This window comes from Mandrillus leucophaeus, unplaced genomic scaffold (assembly GCF_000951045.1).
Source record: "Mandrillus leucophaeus isolate KB7577 unplaced genomic scaffold, Mleu.le_1.0 Scaffold686, whole genome shotgun sequence".
NCBI lineage: Eukaryota > Metazoa > Chordata > Mammalia > Primates > Cercopithecidae > Mandrillus > Mandrillus leucophaeus.
The window spans coordinates 236,524-257,962 of NW_012107430.1; the positions used below are offsets into that span (position 1 = coordinate 236,524).

The following is a 21,439-nucleotide window of genomic DNA, read 5'->3' on the forward strand; positions in this document are numbered from 1 at the left end:
ACAAATAGAACAACGCTGTGCTTTCAGAAGTGAAATAAGATCTTCATCAGATAACACTCACTGAGTGAGCCAGTCATGAGCAGAATGAGTAAAAAGCCTCAGGATAATTTCCCCCAAAGGGTTATTAGCCTAGATCAAGAAGTACCAAGACAAAACAATTTCCGCTTTATTCCACCTTTCAAAGGAATTCCATGGTTTTAATGACCATTTGATTTCAATATAATATGCTTTATAAGGAACTACTTCTAAGACATTTTCAAATGGTATGGTATACACCGTAGCTTTTCAGATTGTAGCATTGAAAGAAAATTCATTTTATTACTACTAAATTCTCTCAGTCCAAAAGAAAACCAAAATAGCAATTTATTTAGTTTTTCCTCACCTGCATCAATAAAGATTAATTTAAGTACAAATCTCTAAAAGAAAGAGCTCTCACCCTAGGGTAGAGGTTTCCCACATACCCACTCAGAAAGGAAAAGAAAACCCTTCAAACATCTTCATAGTTAATGTGTGTTTGGATAGTTGTTTTCAAGTTTCACTTTCATCAATCCTTCTGTCATGCATCTTTGGGGCCAAGATTTTCCTCAAGCAGGGCACGGGGATGGAAAGGAGAATTTTTCTTCAGTAAAATCACTTTAGAAATCAAGTTAATACCATATTGCAACTAACAACTTAATAATTGATTCATATAAGGATCAAAAATAGATGCTAAAACCATTGAGTGAATCACCGTCAGGGAAAAAACATGCACATGGTCTCTAAGATTACCCCACAGGTGCCTTCTTAGTCATCAAGAGGATTAGGCACCTTTACAATGGAGAGGTCTGGTCAACACCAACTTAGCCAAGTGATTAAACTTAGCCTAGCTAATATCATGCACCTTCTGAAGAGAAGCAATGTACACTTCCTAGCAATGTTTAATTTGAATCTAATTACGAGGACACCAACAGTTAGACGAATCTAGACTATAGGATATTTTACCAGACAACTGTCTTTGACTTTTAAAACATGTTAACACAATGAAACACAAAAAAGACAGGGAGACAAGACAGTTCATAAAAGAGATGAAGGAAACATGACAACCAATTGCTATTTGTGATTTTTGATGGAATCTTTGATCAAAACCAAAAGCAAAACAAAAAATACAGTAAAGGACATTTTGGTTTTGAATGTGGACTAGGTTCTTAGGAAATTTAGGCTGAAATATTTAAGGGTAGAAGTGTCATGATATCTGCAACCTACTTTCAAATAGTCCAGGAAAAAAAAGACAGAGAGAAAACAAAGATGGCGAAAATATAAAGAAAAACTCTAGTAGGTAAGTAGTACAGATCTCTATTAAAGTGTTACATCTGCTACACTTGTATGACAGTAATATCTTTTTTTTTTTTTTTTGAGATGGAGTCTCACTCTGTCCCCCAGACTGGCGTCTCCTGAGTTCACACCATTCTCCTGCCTCAGTCTCCCGAGTAGCTGGGACTACAGGCGCCCGCCACCAAGCCCGGCTAATTTTTTTTTTGTATTTTTAGTCGAGACCAGGTTTCACCGTGTTAGCCAGGGTGGTCTTGATCTCCTGACCTCGTGATCCGTCCACCTTGGCCTCCCAAAGTGCTGGGATTACAGGCGTGAACCACTGCACCCGGCCGACAGTAATATCTTATGATATCATACATATTTAAAACATTAAAACATTTACTCTAAATAAAACCTAGATACTAATTTGATTTCTCAAGTGATCTAAACTGGGCAATTCTTTAATCTGGATTTCTTCATTCATCCTGGCACCTGCCTTTGGGTTCACAGCTGGCTGCAAAGAATTTTCAGTCTCATAGATTGGTAAATATTCATCCTTCAAGTCCTAACCGTAAAAAGGCAAATTGGTTCAGTTGAAAGCAGAGTAGCATCTAGGTATTTTTCCAGAAGATGTAAGATTTCATGAGTTTATCTAGCTTTTGCTGAGATTAAAAAGAATAATTTTTGCCAAATGGGGAGATAGGTCCTCTGTCCTTTCAAATTTTTGTAAGTTTCAAAGCCTGAATATCTGATGTCTACCTTCAAAATATTGTCTTTTAAATTTTCTGTTTCTCACAAATCAAGAACAGCCTGACACTTATAATACTAATAATTTCTTCAAATTATTTGGACATTTTCTTTTATTTCGAGCAGTGACAGATTGTTCTGCTTCTTCCTACCTAACAAGAAGAACAGGCATAGTCACTATACAATGTACTGTGCATTCTGCGGGACTTCTGAGAGTGAAAGAGGGTGCTCTTATAGTCTTTTTTTTTTTCTTGAGACAGAGTCTCACTCTGTCGCCCAGGCTGGGGCACAGTGGCACGATCTCTGCTCACTGCAACCTCCGCCTCCTGGGTTCAAGTGATTCTCATGCCTCAGTGTCCCAAGTAGCTGGGACTATAGGCGTACACAACCACACAGGCTAACTCTTATATTTTCAGCAGAGACAGGGTTTCACCATGCTGGCCAGGCTGGTTGGGAACTCCTGGCCTCAAGTGATCTCCCCACCTTGGCCTCCCAAAGTGCTGGGATTACAGGCATGAGCTACCATGCCTGGCCTATATAGTCTTTATGAACATTTTTAAGCATGTATCTCTTATATGATGTAAGCCATAGATTCTCTCTTAAACTAATGCACATATTTATATATACTGACCGCTTTGCAAATAATTTAAAAAGTTCAAAGACTCTCCGAATCTTATTCTTCAATCCCAGGTTAAAAACCCAAGTTCTTAAGTTTGACTTCCTGGCTTCAATTCCCAGTCCACCACTTATTTGCTGTGGATCCTGGGGAAGTTACTTAACTTCTCTGTGCTGTTTCCTCATCTACAAACTGCCATACTAATAGTATTAGCCTCAAAGGGCTGTGGTAAGGATTAGTACCTGGCACATAACGAGTGCTTACAAATTTTACCTGCTGCTAGTTGCTGTCACACGATTCCTCTGTTTTAATATCTGCTATTGCTCCTAATGACTACAGAATAAAGTTCAAGCCAACTACCATTAAATCTCTCTATAATCAGATCCCGAGGCAATTTTCTAGTCTTATTTCACAATACTCCCCCACTGCCCCTCACACTCCAGAACCTTTATGTTACTTGCTCCTTGTACCTTCACCCTCCAGTGCTTTTGCCTATGCTGTTACCTCTTCTTGCCCTAATGTGTTACTTCTCCAGTCTACCCTGCTGCCCATCCACTCCCAAATGGGCATTCAAGACCCAGGTTATACTGAAGCTCCTCCATAGAACAGAGCAGGTTGGAATTAACCTCACTCTTCCTTATGCCACCACAGCACTTCACTTTTACCTGTAGTTAGTGTACATTTTATCCAGACTTACAAAAATGTGCACTTACGTCTTTCCCTCCCACTAGACAAAAGCCCCCTATGTTCTGCTTATCTTTGCATGCTCCAAAGCCCCTGGCCCAGTTTCCTGTACACACTAGCTCCATGATAAATAATTCGTAAAACGAACAGTTCATCTGCAGGAAATAATTTAAACAGATAACATCTGAAATTGAATGTCATTTCCTTTCAGAAAACCTAACTAGCTTCTACTTTAATTAACTCTCGTCCCTGGATATTTATATGAGGGGGGTGCAGGGAGACACAGCACACAGCACAGCGTAGACGTTTCCTGAGTGGAAAAGCTCAGTTTCATACAATAGACAAAGCTAGTTAACAAAAGAATATCCACATCTTTCTACTTCTCTGAGTACAGACTTATAGTACAAAGTGACTTACAAAGTCACCTCTGTTTTAAATTTAAAAAGTTTTTTAAAGTCATTGCATTTCTAAGCATTCCAGATATTTAAATTCATTCATTCATTCAAATCCATTTAATGAACATTAACGTGCTAGGGGCTGTGCATAAAAATGAGCATGATACATAACCTCTGTGTCACATGATTTCCTTTCACAGTCAGACACTACTGTTTCCGCCCGTTGATGCACATTTATGCAAGTTAATTTAAGGATCACAGTGGGCAGGAAATGATATATCTAGGCTAAAACGATACATGAGACTCCTAAGGTGCACTACAGTGGGCCATCAGGCATCACTAAGAATTCTCCCTGCTCTTTCATTCATTTATTTAGGATTCATTCACTTGCTGAGGTGCCCCTAGGTGCTGGCCATTATTACCTTTCATGCCAAGGACATGGGGATACATGACGTTGTTCCCTTTCTCTAAATGTTCAAAGCCTGGCAGCACAGCTAATTATCATTTGTTCAACAACAAATGATAATTTCTTGGGCACATTTTCCTCGCCTGTCTTCATCTCACAAGAGCCTATTTAAAAACGTCTTCTGGACATTGGTCTGGCTACACCAGCTTACAGTTCATTTTTACCTTAAATGATTGGTTTTCTACATGAACCACATAGTGGGACCGAGAAAGTTTCCTATCATAATAATTGGGATTGCTTTGCTTCTGTTATGCAGTTGACACATGCAAATTGGCCCACTTGCTAAAATTTGTTTGCAACCCCCACATTAGTACCTTCACACTCATTTACAGACACATGCAAAGGAGCGAAAATTCCGAGTCAGCCTCGCGGAGTTCCCAGCTCAGGTTGAACAAGGCAATGCTCCACTTTCCTGCATCAGTTCAGCCCTCCTGCCATAAAGTGTCCTTTACATGGTCTGTTCTGTGCCACATTTTTCACATTGTTCACATGTCTGTGCTTGCCATCAATTGTTGTGCTGTTGAAAATGGCTCCACGCACAGCGTGGAAGGGCTGCCTGGTGCTCCTGAGGCAACGAGGCCGTGCCTCAAGGATGAAACCAGTGTGTGAGGTCAGCTTCCTTCAGGCCTGAGTTACAAAGCTGTTGGGTGTGTGTCAGTGTTAATAACTCAACAACATACGTGAAAACGGTGTCTATGTCTAAACAGAAACACACATAAAACAAGGTTCTGTATTGATCAGTTGGCAAAAACGCTATGGTCAAAGGCTCGCAGGAACCTCCCTCTGCATTTCCCCTAGGAAAAGTATTTGGTCATTCAGCGTTCACAATCACGTCAGAGCACAACTACCACAAAAGACAAGAATCAACTGATTTTATCAGGTAAAGAGTGCAAAAACCCAGCCGTACACTCTGAGTTCTTTCAGCTTTACCTTCTGAGAATTCAGTGGGGCCACAAAGTGAGGAAACAAAAGTCACCCTCTGGATAGAGGCACTTGGTGTTTTCTGTCCTTTTCTGTCCCCCTTGAATTACCCACAGTCTTGCAAAGAAGAGATTGCTGGCTAACAAGAGAAGAAAAGAGGTCCACAGGCCAGGGGGACTGTGGGTAACAGTGAATGGATTTTTCCTGGGTGTTGCTGTTTTCGCTTATGAGAATGCTAATGCTTTAAGATCTACTACTCTTATTTCCTGCTTGATACTTGGCTCTCAACTATCCCAACCACACAGTAGGCCCAATCTCATTGAAAGGCCTGTGTGCGACCTCAGGTAAGACCAATGTAGACCACGAAGAATCAAAAATCTCACTCTTCTAAGCGAATAATGCATTCTTTAATTTATAAAAATTTATCAAAAATAAGACAATTTAAATCTCGCCAAATCATCCAAAACTTTTGAAAATGCCTCAGAATTCACATTTCTCTTGGTAGAAATGTGACCTCCTCAAGCAGGAAAACAACTTCCGGACATCAATGTATTTCAAGCTAGCTTCTCTGTTCCAGGAATTCCATGCTTAGAACCAGAAGCATCTAACAGAGTGTTCCATCCTGTGTCTTCTTAACTCTTCCCCAAGGTTGAGATAATGTTTATTTGTTGAACAAAGCAGTCATCCAAGAGCAGATTTGTTGAAAAGCTTCCAAGCAAGTTGAGAGGCCAAAGCAAAGAGGAAGAACAGCTAATCAGAAATCAAGAGCAAGAAAACGTAGATCCAAAATAGAGTACAAAATGCCCAGAATAGCCCAGAAAGACAGCTGATGACCTTTTCCTCGAAAATATCTTAATACCACAATATCAAATAGCCTAACTATGTCAAGCCAAGCATATAACTACTACTACAACAATAAAGGAATTAGGTAAAAAACAAACAATAAGCAAGAAAAGCTGATGGAACAGTAAGAATTTGTGTTCTGAACCACAGATGAGAACACAGAAGACAATTAACTGTTCTATTGTACTTAGGATTCCACCACTGGTAAGGGATTACACCTCAGCTCAAGCTAATAGTCACAAGAAACTCTCAGGGCTATTTCTATCTGAAAGCTGCTATCATTTCTACAGAGATAGCACATGTTATCTTCTGCCTACGGACTAAATGGATCCTGCTACAATGGCTGTAAATTGCACATCCCTAATTTAAGTCTCCTCTCGGCTGAAGCAGCTCTGAGCTATGATTTGACCAGAAGACTAGAACAGCACTACAGTACAGAAGAAATGCAGACCACACCCAGGGGACCCAATCTCGTTTCTTTGATTAAGATGCACACAGTCTCTAGCTATTGCTAAATAATAGATTTAAGAACTATTGAGATCCCTTCCCCAACTTCTCTACTCCTGAAACAATGGGAAATCATGGCTCACTGAAACGACAGAGTCAGAACCCAGGTTTCCCCAACGTATCATAACATTAAACCACACATCCACTAAATAAGAGTAAAAATTGTCTTGGACCCTCTTCCCCCTTCTTAAAAAACTGTTGAGGCTATATATCTAAAAGGCATCACAGATACTTGAGCCTCCTAATTAAATGTATAAATGCATGGAGACTTGAGAGAAAAAACACCACTTGTTCAGTTATAGAGCCAGCATGTATGTACATACACATCCACACGCCACTTATTTGATCGTTTGCTAAATGTGCAAACTCTTCCTCTGTCTACAGTTATACACCAGCATATCTGTCTCATAGAGAGAAAAAAATCAAAGTCATTGGCTGCCAATTTCCTAAGAGGTGAGGAGAAAGCAAAGCAACTGAGAATGAAAAGACTGCTATGGCTTTGACAAGATGAGCAAATAGCTTCTAACAGCCCACAAACTACAGACACACACACACACACAGGCACACACACACGCAAGGCATCTGCTTGAAGGGAGAGTTCTAAAAGCCCAACTAAATCTCTATCTGATGGTAAAAGTGAGCCTAGGTATTTGGTAGGAAAAGAAGAAAGCACTAAAGAGAAAAAACGGAAAGGAAAACATTTTGTGAGTTACATGATGAAAACAATATCATTTACATATTGTCCAAGTTATCATGAACCAATTAAGCACAAAACAAACAACATGTGACACAATTCCAAATAAGACTGCCATCCCCAAACAGTATTTTTATAATTTTTAGTACAAATTGCATAAAATAAGATTTAGTTCACAAAAGACAGTCAGGAGATAGAAAACCTCACTCCCCACATAACAATGAAAGTGATAAAGACTGCAAAAAGGGTATAGAGAAAATGGTGCAAAGGATAAATCCATAGTAGATGCATTTCTTTGGGGATGACATTATCTCAGTGGCTACAAATTGACTACTTACAAACCACTGCACTACAGGGTGGAGTGATGATACAGGCAGGCTTGAGTGAATAGCTAACCCTACTGCCCCACAACCTTCCGTGGCCTAATGCAGAGAAGACAGAGATGAAGCTGGACAAGGGGCTCCCACCTCATTCTTGTACCTGGGTCCATTCAGCCTCAAAAATGGTATAACAAAACAGCATTCACCACTATCATGCATGAACTCAAGGACCACTGGCACAGAGGAGAGACTAGGGTATTGCTTGCACTCTTAGGCAAATAAAATTTCATATATTTGCCAGTTCCCAGAACACCTAAGACTGAAAGTACAGCTGGGAGCAGTGGCTCACATTTGTAATCTCAGCACTGTGGGATGCCAAGGTGGGAGGATCACTTGAAGCCAGGAGTTCAACACCAGCTTTGGCAATAAAACAAGACTCTGTCTCCACAAAAAATTCAAAAACTAGCCGGGCATGGTGGCACATGCCTGTAGTCCCAGCTACTCAGGAGACTGAGGTGGGAGGATCACTTGAGCCCAGGAGCTCAAGGCTGCAGTGAGCAAGGATCACACCATTGCACTCCAGCCTCGGCGACAAACCGAGACCCTGTCTCTTTAAAAAAAAAAAAAAAAAAGTATAATATATACAATTACAAATTTCCTTTGTGCAAAATGACCCTACTTTCCTATAAATCTCAGCTCCACTGGTCTCTTTTTGAACAAGTAAACCAGTGCCGAAAACCAAGAGTGTCTTCACTGACTCACCCTGGGGAGGGACAGGCCAAGGACACACGGACAAATATTTCCTTTCATCCTTCCTCTGAGTTTCAGTCTAAAGTGAGGCAAGTAGAAAAATCTTTTTTGTTAGTATTCACTACACTGAAATTAAAAACCGAAATCTCATATTTTTAAAAAGTGATCTGAAAACTCTCATAAAGTATCAGATACAAATGGGTAATCTTAGTAACAAGAATGAGAAATATAATGACTATCATTTTTAGTGCCAGGTCTATGTGCCCTGAAGCATACTACTAACACTATTGTAGTCAATTGTTACCGCAAATTTTGGGGGCATCTTAGAGGTGGACATTTTACCATCCCCATTTTACAGATGTGGACGCTGACCCAGAGAGGTCATGAGACAAGAACGTGGTGGAATTGTGATCTGAATGCAGAAAGATCTTAAGGCAAAGTCCACATGCTCACATCCTGTATTTGTTTGGGAAAATACATTTTTTCCTAGTTCTATACTTTTAAGTTTATTCTTGACTCAAGATTCATACTTTTAGGGACTGGTTTTTCAAAACTTCCTTAAAACAAGTTAGGCTTAATGAATTTGTTCAGAAAATTCTTTGAGAACTCCTTCTGAGCTCAGGCTTGCCTCCATTTTTCTTTCTCCATTCATTTCCCTAGACACATCGGGTCTCATAAGCTCAGTCTTCCCTGGGGCTCTTACTTTTCCAGGTTCTTGATCTGATTGTTAAGATATCCTGACAGTTTCTATGGGAATCCCCAGACACATCTCTCTTTTGGATCTATTTCTTCTTCCCCTACATAGTCCCTTCCTGTACCATGCAATTGAAACCCTTCTCTGCCAGGGCAATAAGCCCCAACACACCACTCACATATCAGAGAGGGCTTCCACCTGGCCACACCCCGCAAGAGTAATCTACAAAAACATCTTCCTGTTGAGTAAGCAGCTTGGAACATCACATTGAAGCAGACAAATCACTTGGCTACCTAAAGTTCAACATCATTCCGAAGTGCCATGAATTAAAATTACTTTAGTCCCTGAACAAACAAAATAGAATCATCACCAAAAGATATGCACAACACATTCATAGCAGCACTATTAGTAATACGCCCAAGCAAGAGACTATCTAAATGTCCAGCAATCGTAAAATAGGTATACAATTGAATAGCATGAGAGCAAAGAGAATGCAAAAAATATTGTATATAATATTGTAGATTTCACAAACATAATAAGCAAAACAAGGTAGACACAAAAGAATATTCACTGTATGATTCTATTCATAAAAACAAACTAAACAAAGGCATCACAAGGCAGGATATTGGTTGCTCCTGGAGCATGAGGGGAGGAAGGCTCTGGGGTGCTGGTAATTTTCTACTAATCAAGGTGCTGACTGAAGAAGTGTGTCTACTTTGTGACATTTATTCCCTCAAGCTATCCACTTAATGATGTATGCACTTTCCTCCATGCATAAGTTCCTTCAGCAAAGAGCTGACTGAGACAGACCCTTGAAAGCATCTGGTCCGTGCCCTTTGGTTGGCATAAGACCAACTGTTTCCCATGGACGTTAGGTAGCTCATGGACACAGAGGAAATTCATGAAAGGACTGGAACTGGACATCAGATCTCTTAGCTCCCCACACAGGTACCAAAGCTGTGTGACAGGATGTTTCTCTAACTTCCTTCCTTTCTGTGACTGCAGCCAAGGTTTAAAAGGAAGAGAATCACATTCCTATTATGAATACGATCCAGGGGGTTCCAATCTCTTACTGACATCCATGCCAGGAAAACCATCTAAACATGCTTTAGGATACGGCAAATCAGAGAAAGTCAGACAGTTCACATTCACTGGCTAGGTGACCGTCAGCATGCTCCTTACCTCTCTCATATCCTCATCCAGATCACTGAAGTGTTAACTCCTACCCTGCAAGGGTGCCATGAGGATAAGGTAATAAGTAGTGTCAGGGCCATGCCTGGCACATGGCAAGCATTCAGAAACACTATTTATGGAATGAATATGGAATCAAATTAATCAAATGCTTGTTACTTGATAGAAGCTCAATAAATAGTAGTTATTACTACTGAGCAAGAGAAATAGGGAGGAAGTGGGTAAATATGCTTGTGAGAAACGAATGCCTCATATTCTAAGCCTACTGGGTCATTAATGGGTCAACTAGCAATTCTCACTGGTGTAGATAAGGTGGTGAAATGGTCTGTGAGGTGGAGAGTGATGAAGGACTCGAGAAGAGGGCTATGCTTTTTATTTTATGTACTACCAGGTCGTCTGTGTTTTCCTTCTCAGTGCCAAATGAAGATTTGCTCATTGCCTGCCACATCTAAGTCCTACAGCCACCTATGTTATTCATGCTACTCTTAGAATTTACAGGTTTTAAAAGGGGGAGTGGATACAAACACTCCTAGACTTAATTAGTAGACTCACTAGAGTCAAGTAACTTTACTACTGAAAAAAAATTCACACACACTGAGAAGTAATTGCAGGCTTTAGAGAGGTCTGAAATGAACCATGGCCAGAAGTGAGTTCACTTACGTTTTTAAAAAGCAGGTTTAATGCCGATTTATTTCAGTTCTTCAAATCTTGGATGTACTTAGCAAACTGATCCACACGTTCTTTTATACTGAAAAGAAACAAATACAAAAATGACAAGTGAAAATTATAGCGCATCAGAAAAAATAAAAGTGGCAAATGGCTGAGTATATAAAAAACATTAAACTAGATAACATGAGTAAAATTAAAAACAACAAAACATGTATTAAGGACTTCCTTCCATCCATCCTTTCTCTCCTATCCTCCTTCTTCCTTCGTCCCCATCCAGTACTCCACCCTTCTCTCCCTTCCTTCCTCAGTCACTGGACAACCTCAAATATTCCCTGATGACTAATTTTTCCGCTGAAGCCACCATCATTAATTCTTATAGCACAAAGTAGTAGTAGCACATGGTAGGTACTCTATGAATGTTTGTTGAGTAAATGAATGAACCATGGTTTTGCAATATTTTGTCATTAAGGTAAAAAAAATTGGAAATGCCCACAATCTATTATTTTATTGTCCAACAGGAACAAGTTGTATAAAATAAGTAGAAATACATACATTATTTTTCAGACTTGCGTTTCTGATTCTCTTATCTCTTGAATAACTCATACTTAGGGGAAAATTCCCATTAGTATATACGGGCACATATATCCTCACCATGATACAGTAATAAAATATATTTTGGTACTAAAAGAATATTTAAGAACAGTGCAAGTTCCTTTTGAGATGCCATCTCTTCAAATACCTCAGAACTACCTGCATCCAAAGGAGGAAGTAAGATGTCTCCCAGTTAAATACAAGAGCTATTGCCACACGTGTTTTACAAATGCATACAGAGTCAGGGCCAGTCCTAGACAAAATTATGATGTACGGATATGGCTGTTTCCTTCTTTCTATCTGTCCTTTTGAGGATTCATTAACCCAAGATGTTTAATCAAACAGGGAAGCAAAAGGATCAGCTCCAAGGTTGCAAGAACTTAATGTATATCCTTCATGAGGACATTTTTTATTTAAAAAAAAAAAAAAAAAGCTTCAGAAAAGGCAGGTGCTTAACAGTGAAATAAAATGCATTACTGACTATGGAATTTCAGGAATGAATGGGGGTGTGGATTTTCATCATGGAATTTCTCAACAACCCATCAAATCATATCAGGTAAGTATCTGTCCGTTCTGCTTTCTCCTACAGCTGGCTTCATATATGGCCCATATATACACACTAATCCCAGCAAATTTTAAGTAATTTATGATATATACATAGGCAAGCTCAAGTTTAAGACTAGGCTGTGCTCTGAAAGTAAACAGTCATGTTAATGAACAGTTTTCAAAGTGAGCTCCTAGGAATTCCACCCTCAGGTGCTTCTGAGAGCACAGGCAGAAGTGACTGGATGTGCAGCCCTGTGCGGTGCGATTTCACTTTCATGTTTCATACTTAGACCCAAGATTTAGTTGGGGAAGTGGTTCCTCCAGCTGCTTATGAAAGAGCTGAAACAATCAATGGAACCAAGTAACAATTAGATTAAAAGCGAGTGCAGAAAATCCCAGTCAGTCCACAACACAGCTGATCTAACCCCAAAATCCAACCACCACCTGTCATAGGGCCTTTATGGTAAAATACAAGTCCCAGCCTGAGTCCCAGGGCAGACGTCAGCCCGGGTCTGAGCAGACAGGACCTGGGCCTTCTCTTCTTCCCTACTCAGCCCCCTCATCTCCTGCCCTGGAACATCATGAGCAGAAGGAAGGGCACCTACACTTCCATGAGGACTGAGTCAACAGTAAGAGGGAAAGATTAGGGTGCAGTGGGGGGCTGCAGATGTTCACAACATGGTGAAGCAGGGGTCTCCAGAAGAGAACAAGACACAGCGGGTTTCTGCAAGTTAGTCACTTCCCAGGCCCTGCCCTGAGCCACACCAGCCTCCTTGCTGGGAATTCCATGTGCAAGGTTTACATGCTTCACCTGGATCAGGGCTCTTGGCTAGGAATGAGAAAGGAGAAAATTAGTAGAAGAGTTTAAAAAGAAGAAGAAGAAAAGAAAAAAAAAAACCTATGTTCTATAAAATCCAATTCAAAACAATATGTAAAATGAAAAAAGCAGTGGTGGCGGCGTGGGGCGGGGGGCAGGCAAAGATGGGAGGAGGATTATGAGAAAATAAGCATTGCCTGAATGTGCTCCAGAGAAATTCACATTAACTAACAGGCACTGAATATATTCAATCCCTCCCTCAACACAGAGCTCTGATTATTTGGCCTAACCAGGACTGAATACACAAAAACATTTATAAACATGAACCATTATATTTTTTGAGTTTTCATCATAGGACTTGTTTAAGTAAGTCAAAGATGTTCTTTGTTCTACAGTTTTGATTGAATGCAAAGAGACTTTAGTCATTTCCTCAGAAACAGACTTAAGCTATAAATACTAACTAACCAACATAGCCACTCGCAAAAAGGCTCAATGACAAGTTTAATTTGAAAACAAGAACACATTATCAAACTGAAAAGTAAGGCATAAAAAAATCCAAACCCATGCAAACAACATTCCTAGAAGAAAAACCCTTAGTGAAATAACAAGTATACTTACAAATAGCTTTTTATTTGACTCACAAACCTATCCCATACATACAGAAGAAAAAAAAGAAACCAGTCTATATTTGGGTCCATTTAATCAAACAAACTCTTAACATCTGCCCACAACCTCAGGTCTCAAATTCCAAGATAATTCTCCAACCATTAAATAAGTGATTTCTATGGATCTCTTTGAGATAAAAAACACATTCGTTACTATTGTTTATTTTCTAAATCCCTTTGCTATCCTAAAGTATGACCATCATGAGACTAACATGTTAAACAATCATTAAAAAGCAAAGTTTGTTTATTATAATACATAATGCCATATTTCAGCCTTCAAAATGAAATGGAATCTGTAGTCTCCTTTCAGATATGACTTAAGTGAATAAAGCAAGGGTCTGTAAGAAGGCCAAATGTGGGTCTGCCACCTGTTTTTGTAAATGAAATTTTATTGGAACACAGCCACACCCATATATTTACATTTTGCCTGTGGTTGATTTTTCCAAGACACAATGACAGAGTTGAGTAGTAGCAACACAGACCTTAAGATCCACAAGTGTAAAATGTTTATATCTTCCCTTTTAAGAAAAGATTTGCTGACCTCTGGTCTAAAAAACCAGCTACTTCAGTAGACTGTCTTAAAATAAGAAATGCTAATCCTGGTGTAGTCATGTTGCCGGATAACTACCTAAGTCACTTAATCACTTAAGCTTTACCTGCTTTAATTTTTTTCATTTATGGTACACTAATTGCAATATTTATTGGGAATGTGTATACCAGGCAATATTTTAGGAGCTTTACTCTTAGTAAATAAACAACAAATTTGTTCGTTTCATTCTGACAAAAATCCTAGGAAAGAAGTAAATTATTTCCATCTTCTAAATGAGATAATCGAGGCAGGGGGTTAAATAACTTGCCCAAGGTTAAGTAGTGGAGAAATCAGGACCAGAACCCAGGCAGTCCAGCTCCAGAGCTCATTTCTTAATCTTTATGCTACATTGATAATACTTTCCATTTTATAAATTATACAAAATAAAATCTCAAAAGATCTGTTAGTTAGGTTAGGTCAATCCACTAAAACATACCTCTGCACAATTTAGGTTAAGATACCTAAAATAAGACTATACGTGGACTTCCATGGACTTTTAAGACCCATCTAAGATTAGAGCCAATCTTGGGGTACTGGGAATATAAAAGCCTATCATATTCTTTATTTTTTATCATAAGTAATCAAAGAATCAAGCTAACTGACCAATATCTATCTTTTCTTTGGTAAGTAAGGCCTCTCCAGGAGGTTCCGGCGCTTCAGAAAAGCTTCAGGAGGAAGACTTAGCAGAGAGACTCTAAAACTTCTAAGTTTGCTCCCATCTAGTCTTACCCCCAAGTTTCCATCTGAGAAAACGTTGAGTAAGCGTCAACAACAGAAATTACGGAAAGATTGTTCTCATAGCCTGGCAAAAAGAGCTCTATGCAGCCACAATCATCACATGGTCAGGAAGATATCCCCTTGCTGAATCACCCCCACCACTTCCTGAAGTTCGCTGGGATTTTGGGAGGAAATATGTCACCTAAGTGTGACTCAGTGCCCTTCTGTACTGAAATATAGGTTTATATGATTCCAAATAAATACAGAGAAAATATAGCACTAAATTACTCATCACCAATTCATGTGCACAGACGGTCTTAACCATTTCGTTGTTGTTTTGGGCTTTTTTTTTTTTTTTTTTTTTAGGAGACAGGGTCTCACGTTGTCATCCAGGCTAGAGTGCAGTGGTACAATCACAACTCACTACAGCCTCGAAAGTCTAGGCTCCAGCAATCCTCTTGCTTCAGTCTCCTGAGTAGCTAGGAATATAGGTGTGCCCGTTTGACTAGTTTATTATTTTATTTTTTCGTACTGATGAGGTCTCACTTTGTAACCCAGGCTGGTTTCTAACTCCTGGTTTTAAGTAATCCTTCCACCTCAGCCTCCCAAAATGCTGGGATTACAGGCATGGGCCACTGCACCCAGCCTTTAACTTTCTTTTTAATTACACTAGTCTCCAGTTGGTTTTCAATGTCTGCAGAGTAAAGTCTAGATCCTTGAGTTTGACATTAAATACCTTCCACATCTTGCCTTTCCGACTTTTCCAACCTCATCTCCTTCTATTTTTGGTCTTCATGCCTCCAGGATGGCTGGCTTTTTCTTCAGTATATCATATCTACTCCTGTTTCTGAGGCCATACTCATTCTGTACCCTTCGTTAAAGACCCTATTTTCTCCTCTACTACCAACATGAAAACCTCTACTAGCAACACGCTCAAAACCGTATTTGTGGCTCAATACATATTATGTCCCTAAGTAGTCTTCCTTTTCTCTCTTTGCCAACACCCGGTACTATTTCCACCACCCATTCATTCGGGTATTTAATCACATATTAATGTTCACTGTTTAAATATTCCAAAAGTCTGTTTTGCTTTCTCAATAAGACATTGTTCCTCAAATAACAGATTCTTTCAAATAGATGCTTGGCATTTTCAAATTGTAGATGAAGAGTCCCTGACAAGTAGAGCTGACAAGTAACTTAGCTGAGAAGCAAATTCCAATCACAAGCTTGGGCTATGTTAGTTACATGGAGCCCAGCCAACCAATAAACATCTGTATTCCAAGAAAGCTTTGTTTTCTGACTATCTAGTAACTCTCATGAGCAAACTTCAAACTTATTTCTTTGTGGGATTGTTAGAAAAAAGCCAGCAGTCAGTCCTAGCAATCAAAGTGAAGATCAAGTGGTACAAGGAAGTGATAGCCTTTAGCCAATAAAATAAATAGACATTAAAGAGATGAAGAAATTACATGTTATGGTATATCTGCAAATCTGAGGATGGATGAGGGCTTGGGATTCATCCCTCATGCTTTAAAAGGTTTAGTGTGCAGTTTTTTGTGTTCCCACAGTACTAAGCACTGTGCTGTAAATATTAGCTCAATGAATAATCTGATAATCCCATGTCCCCAAGTCCTCAGTGAACCCATTTTCCATGCCAAAATAAAAGTCAGTATAGTCAAATTCCCTCAAGGTTCCAAAATTTTAGTATTTGTAATATCTACTGACATATTACATCAAACAAGGCCCACATGTTTTTAAATTAACATGTTGCTTTGCAATCATATTTGAAGTGTTTAGTAATGGCTTGCTTTCTTTGCCAATACTGCCAAATTATTTTTATTTTCCACAGTAAGATCATAATTCAAAGATTCTGAGCAGTTGTGTAATTCAAAAGTTGTCATTCTTTGAAAATTTTGACTGAATTGACTGAAATGATTAAAGTCTGCCATAAAGTTTTATATAAAAGTAAACATATGTACAGTAACATGCTATATGAGACTGTACTGGCAGCCTAGTGAAGCAAAGAACATGGTTCAGCTTCCTGGTATGCCAACTATATACCAATTTTTCTTTGTGGCAAATATTTTAAAACTTTATTTTATATGAGAATAATATGGACTGAAGTGCAAATTTACATAACAATGTATTAAAACTATATAAAAATATGAATTAGAGTATAAAATTACATAACAATATATTTAAACAGTGGGTTTCAATTCAGTTGGGGGGCAAGAACTTTAGAGTAGATGTTCCCATTATTTGTACACTTCTTGAAGCATCAGAGTAGAAATCAGAGATTGCGGATTATAGTCAGTCATCATGTCCTCAGAGAAAAAAAGCATTCTATAAATGTCCTGAAATATGTTCTATCCTTTTTGAAAATGTGGAAGAAATGACTGCACCACTCTCAAAATTCAGGCATCCATATCCAAGAAATCCTGTAAAATCAAGTACTTCCACTCAATCACTAACCAATACGTGACTGCAAATATCACTCAAAAAATATGAAGTCAAACCACTGAGATCCCACAAGCATTGTGAAAGGCCATTCTGAACTAATGTGAAATTTGTATAGTGATTGAATAAAAGCAATGACTTCAGCCCACTGGAATATAACACTTTATCATGTCAGTAGAACTGCAGGAACTAACATACCCCAGTGAGGTCATCATAGGTCTGAGAAGTGGGTTGGCCCATTATGAACTCTATCATTACTGACCCCACAAGAACAGCAGAGACTCTTTCCCATAAAATGTCCCACATGGAGTAGGCACATTTTCATTGTCAGATTACAATCATGATCTCTGCATCATGTGTGTTTAAGGAAAAAAAAAAAAATGGATTGGTGGGTTCATCTCCTCCCCCATTTTCCTTCTCATTTTACCACAGACCAGATTGATAGCCGCTTTTTTGGTTGGTAAATTGGCAATTGACAATGCTCATCAAAAGCCCTAAAAATATAATAGCCTTTGGCCCATCATTCTACATTTATTAGACTCACAAGAAAAACATGGAAAAATGAGCAAAGATAAATATATACTCTTTTCACAAGAATGTTATAATATTTACAATTAAAAAAATGGAAACAGTCTAAATGTCTGTACACTGAGGTACATCCGTCAGAATATTAAGCAGAACCAGGTTACAGGAGTGGTTACCAGTAATTCATGACATAGAAGGACACTCATGATATACTAAAGGATCTGCTTTTTCATAAATATACACACACATAAAAGTCAGGAAGGATAACCATCTGTGGCTTTCAACACTTTATTCTTCCCCTTCGTCACGGATCCTAGAGCAGTCTACTACCAGTAACATCTTTAATTAGAGAGAGATGTGGGAGGGGAGATGAAAGGAGAGGTACATGCACATTTTTTCAAAACCTCTCCCACCCCCAGTCAGTGGGTCTTGTGTCTCCCTCTGAGGTATGCTATCATATGACACCATGTTGACAGTGGTTGTTACTGTGTGGCAGGATTTCAGATTAATGTGATTTAATTTTTCATTTTGCTTATCTGTATTTCATAATTTTATTATAAACAATAGGTATTGTTTTTGTCAAAGGAAGCAAGCAAGATGACTTAGAGGATAGAATTTGAAATAAATCAGCCTGACTTTTAATATCCCACGGCCACAACTTTTAGCTATATGATCTGTCAAGTTACTTAGCCTATCTAAGCCTCAAGTTTTCTCATCCAACAAATAGGCAGAATAGTATGCAGCTATTTTATTATTAGAGAAGCTAACAGAACTGCATATTTGATAAAGGAATGATTACTATATAGTATGTAAAATACAACTTCATTTAAGAGTATATATTTTAAGAAAAAAATTGAAATCCTAGCCTTATCAGAAAAATAAATAAGTATATGGGGAAAATTTCATCTGCAATGGTAACCAAAAATGCATATTAAACAGCCATGAGTTACCATTTTACATATACCAAAACACACACAAAATCCTAACACTCACTGGTGGCGATGTTGTAGAAAAATTGCTGGTCATTCATTGTTAGTGGCACTGTATTTAATACAAAACCTTTAGGAAAGCATTAATGCATGATATGTAGTAAGAGTCACTAATTACATCCAAATGGATTTGTCTTAAGGAAATAATGTGCAAAAAGCAGGAAAAAATTACATACACAAAGGTGTTCATTACAGAACTCTAAATAACAATGAGTAATTGGAAATATCTGAATATCCAATATTAGAGAGATGGTAAATGGTTTAATTAATTTGGGGAAGTCAAAGCAATAAAATTAAGAAATTATCAAGGCTATAATGCTAAAGACCATGGAGAACAGCAACTAAAATACCTATACTTGGAAACTGTATAAAATGTAGATATGGCAGGCTCACACCTGTAATCCCAGCACTTTGGGAGGCCGAGGCAGGTGGATCATGAGGTCATGAGTTTGAGACCAGCCTGGCCAACATGGTGAAACCCTGTCTCTACTAAAAAATACAAAAAAGTAGCGGGACGTGGTAGCCGGCACCTGTAATCCCAGTTACTCGGGAGGCTGAGGCAGGAGAAATGCTTGAACATGGCAGGCAGAGGCTGCAGTTAGCCGAGATTGCGCCATTGCACTCCAGCATGGGCAACAGGGCAAGACTCTGTCTCAAAAACAAAACAAAACAAAAATGTAGATCTATGCACAGGAATGATTGAGGTGAGTAGGAACATGTGGGAATAAGGAGGGGAGACTTCTTGACAGAAGGCCAGTAAGCAGGAAAGCAGAAGGGTGAATCAAAGAGTGCCTTCAGCAGTCAGACCAGAAGGCATAGTCAGCCATCCTAACTATTTCTGTTGTATGAAAGATAATATGAGACTTCTACTTTGTAGGTGTGTTTACAATATTGACTATATCCGTGCAATAATGTGTGTATTATTTATAATAAATACACATACTGAAAGAGATGCTCACAAGTTTGATGACAACAGTACTCTGATGAAAAAGGTTCACAGCCCAGTGCAGAAGGCTTTAAAGCGGGAGAAAAATCAACATCAAATTAGAATTTCAAAAGATCGTGCTGGAGACCACATCAGAGGATGAATTTGGAGGCAGGGGATGCAATTATGGTTTCAGGGCCATGAACTAGCAGTGAGAACGCAGGGAAGAGGAAAACTGAGAAAAGCATTTAGGGGATTCAGTTGGGGCACGAAGCAGCAGACATCACTAATGACTCTACGACTCTGGTTTCTGACTTTTTTATCTGTGGGAACAGAGAATTCAGAAGACATAAAATAAAGTGGCGAGGGGTGCATAATTAAATTTTTCTCACATTTGAGTTCCAAAAGCCTGTGGAACCTCTTGGTGAATACATATACAATGTATTGGAAAAACAGGTCCGGAAGGTTTAGTAAAGAGCCCTGGGTTCATTCGTGGCTGAACTTCATCCATTTAAAAGTGGTCAGCAACAAGATGGGTTTTTGATAAGTGCACTGGGAGAGAACACAGGTCATGGAAGCAAAGCCATTAAATAATTTTAGGAAGGAAGGGTCTAAAAGACGGGAGAAGTCCGGGAGAGGATGGAAGGAGAAGGCTGGCTAGGGAAGCCGGCTCTGTTAAGTGACCCACCACACCCACAAGCCCTCAGTGATGTGAGAACATCCTGGCATCATTATCCACTTCCAAAGCAAAATAAGGCCCCTCCACTTCCACCCCTCATCCTTACACAGTTGGAAGCTGAATGAGATGGGCTTGGTGAAGAAAGATGTAACACTGGCATTCTTAACTTCTACAGAAATCAGTAATTAAGTACACTATCCTAAGCTTAATTTATCAAGACATTCTAGAAAAAGAACATTCTCCCCTGCAAACTGATTTTAAATAGTCAACCAATACAAAAAAGAATACAGCAGTACTTTGAGATTAAGAACAAAATCTCCCTAATGACCCGGAAAACATGAAAAAAATAACTTCTAAGACTACTGTGGCTACATTTGCCTAACTGCCTGACCAGCATTAATGACAATTTCTCTTTCTTATGAGATTCCATGACCCTTCTCCTTCATGACACCATCAAGGACTGCAGCTTTTTGAGGCCACTATGGGTCCATGCCACGTCCTCTCTTAAGAGGAATAGGAGTTAGATTAAAGGCAAATTTTATACTTTTCCCATTGCCCTTAAAAATTAAAAAGTCTGGCTGGGCACTGTGGTAAGAGCCCGCAATCCCACCTACTTGGGACGCTGAGGCAGGAGGATTGCTTGAGCCTAGGAGTTTGAGGCCAGCCTGGGCAACATAGCAATACCCCATCTCTTAAATTGTTTTAAGTCCAGAATGTCTCCATAATGATACGGGATAGAAACTTACCTTGGGTTTCAGTCAGTGTCCTGACAATATCCACTTGATCTGAATGTTGAGCCAGGATTAAACTTCATTGAGACTAAACAACCCTTCCAGACTTTAAAATACCTTAAGTATTTAAAGTTTTAAAACAATTTATTGTTTAAGTTGGATTTACCAGTTTTTTTTTTCCTGAAACTTTCATTATGGAAAATGTGAAAGATGTACCAACATAAGTAGATTAATACGATGAAGTGCCAAGTACCCATGACCAGCTTCAACAATCACCACCCATGCCAATCTGGCTCCATCAATCCTCCCACCACCCACACTCCCATATTATCTTGCAGCAAATCCAAGAAATCCTATCATTTCTTCCATGAATATTTTAGTACATATGTCTAAAAGGTAATTGTAAGACTATTATCATATCCCC

General features: G+C 39.0%; 1 protein-coding gene across 2 annotated transcripts in view; it reads right to left on the reverse strand.

Moving 5' to 3' along the window:
* Positions 1-21,439, reverse strand: part of LOC105555444 (liprin-beta-1) — a 179,148-nt gene that overhangs the window by 110,156 nt on the left and 47,553 nt on the right. For both annotated transcript variants that reach the window (XM_012002401.1, XM_012002400.1), the window contains exon 2: positions 10,779-10,866. The gene's annotated coding sequence lies outside the window, so the exon portion shown is untranslated. The remainder of the gene's footprint in view (positions 1-10,778; positions 10,867-21,439) is intronic.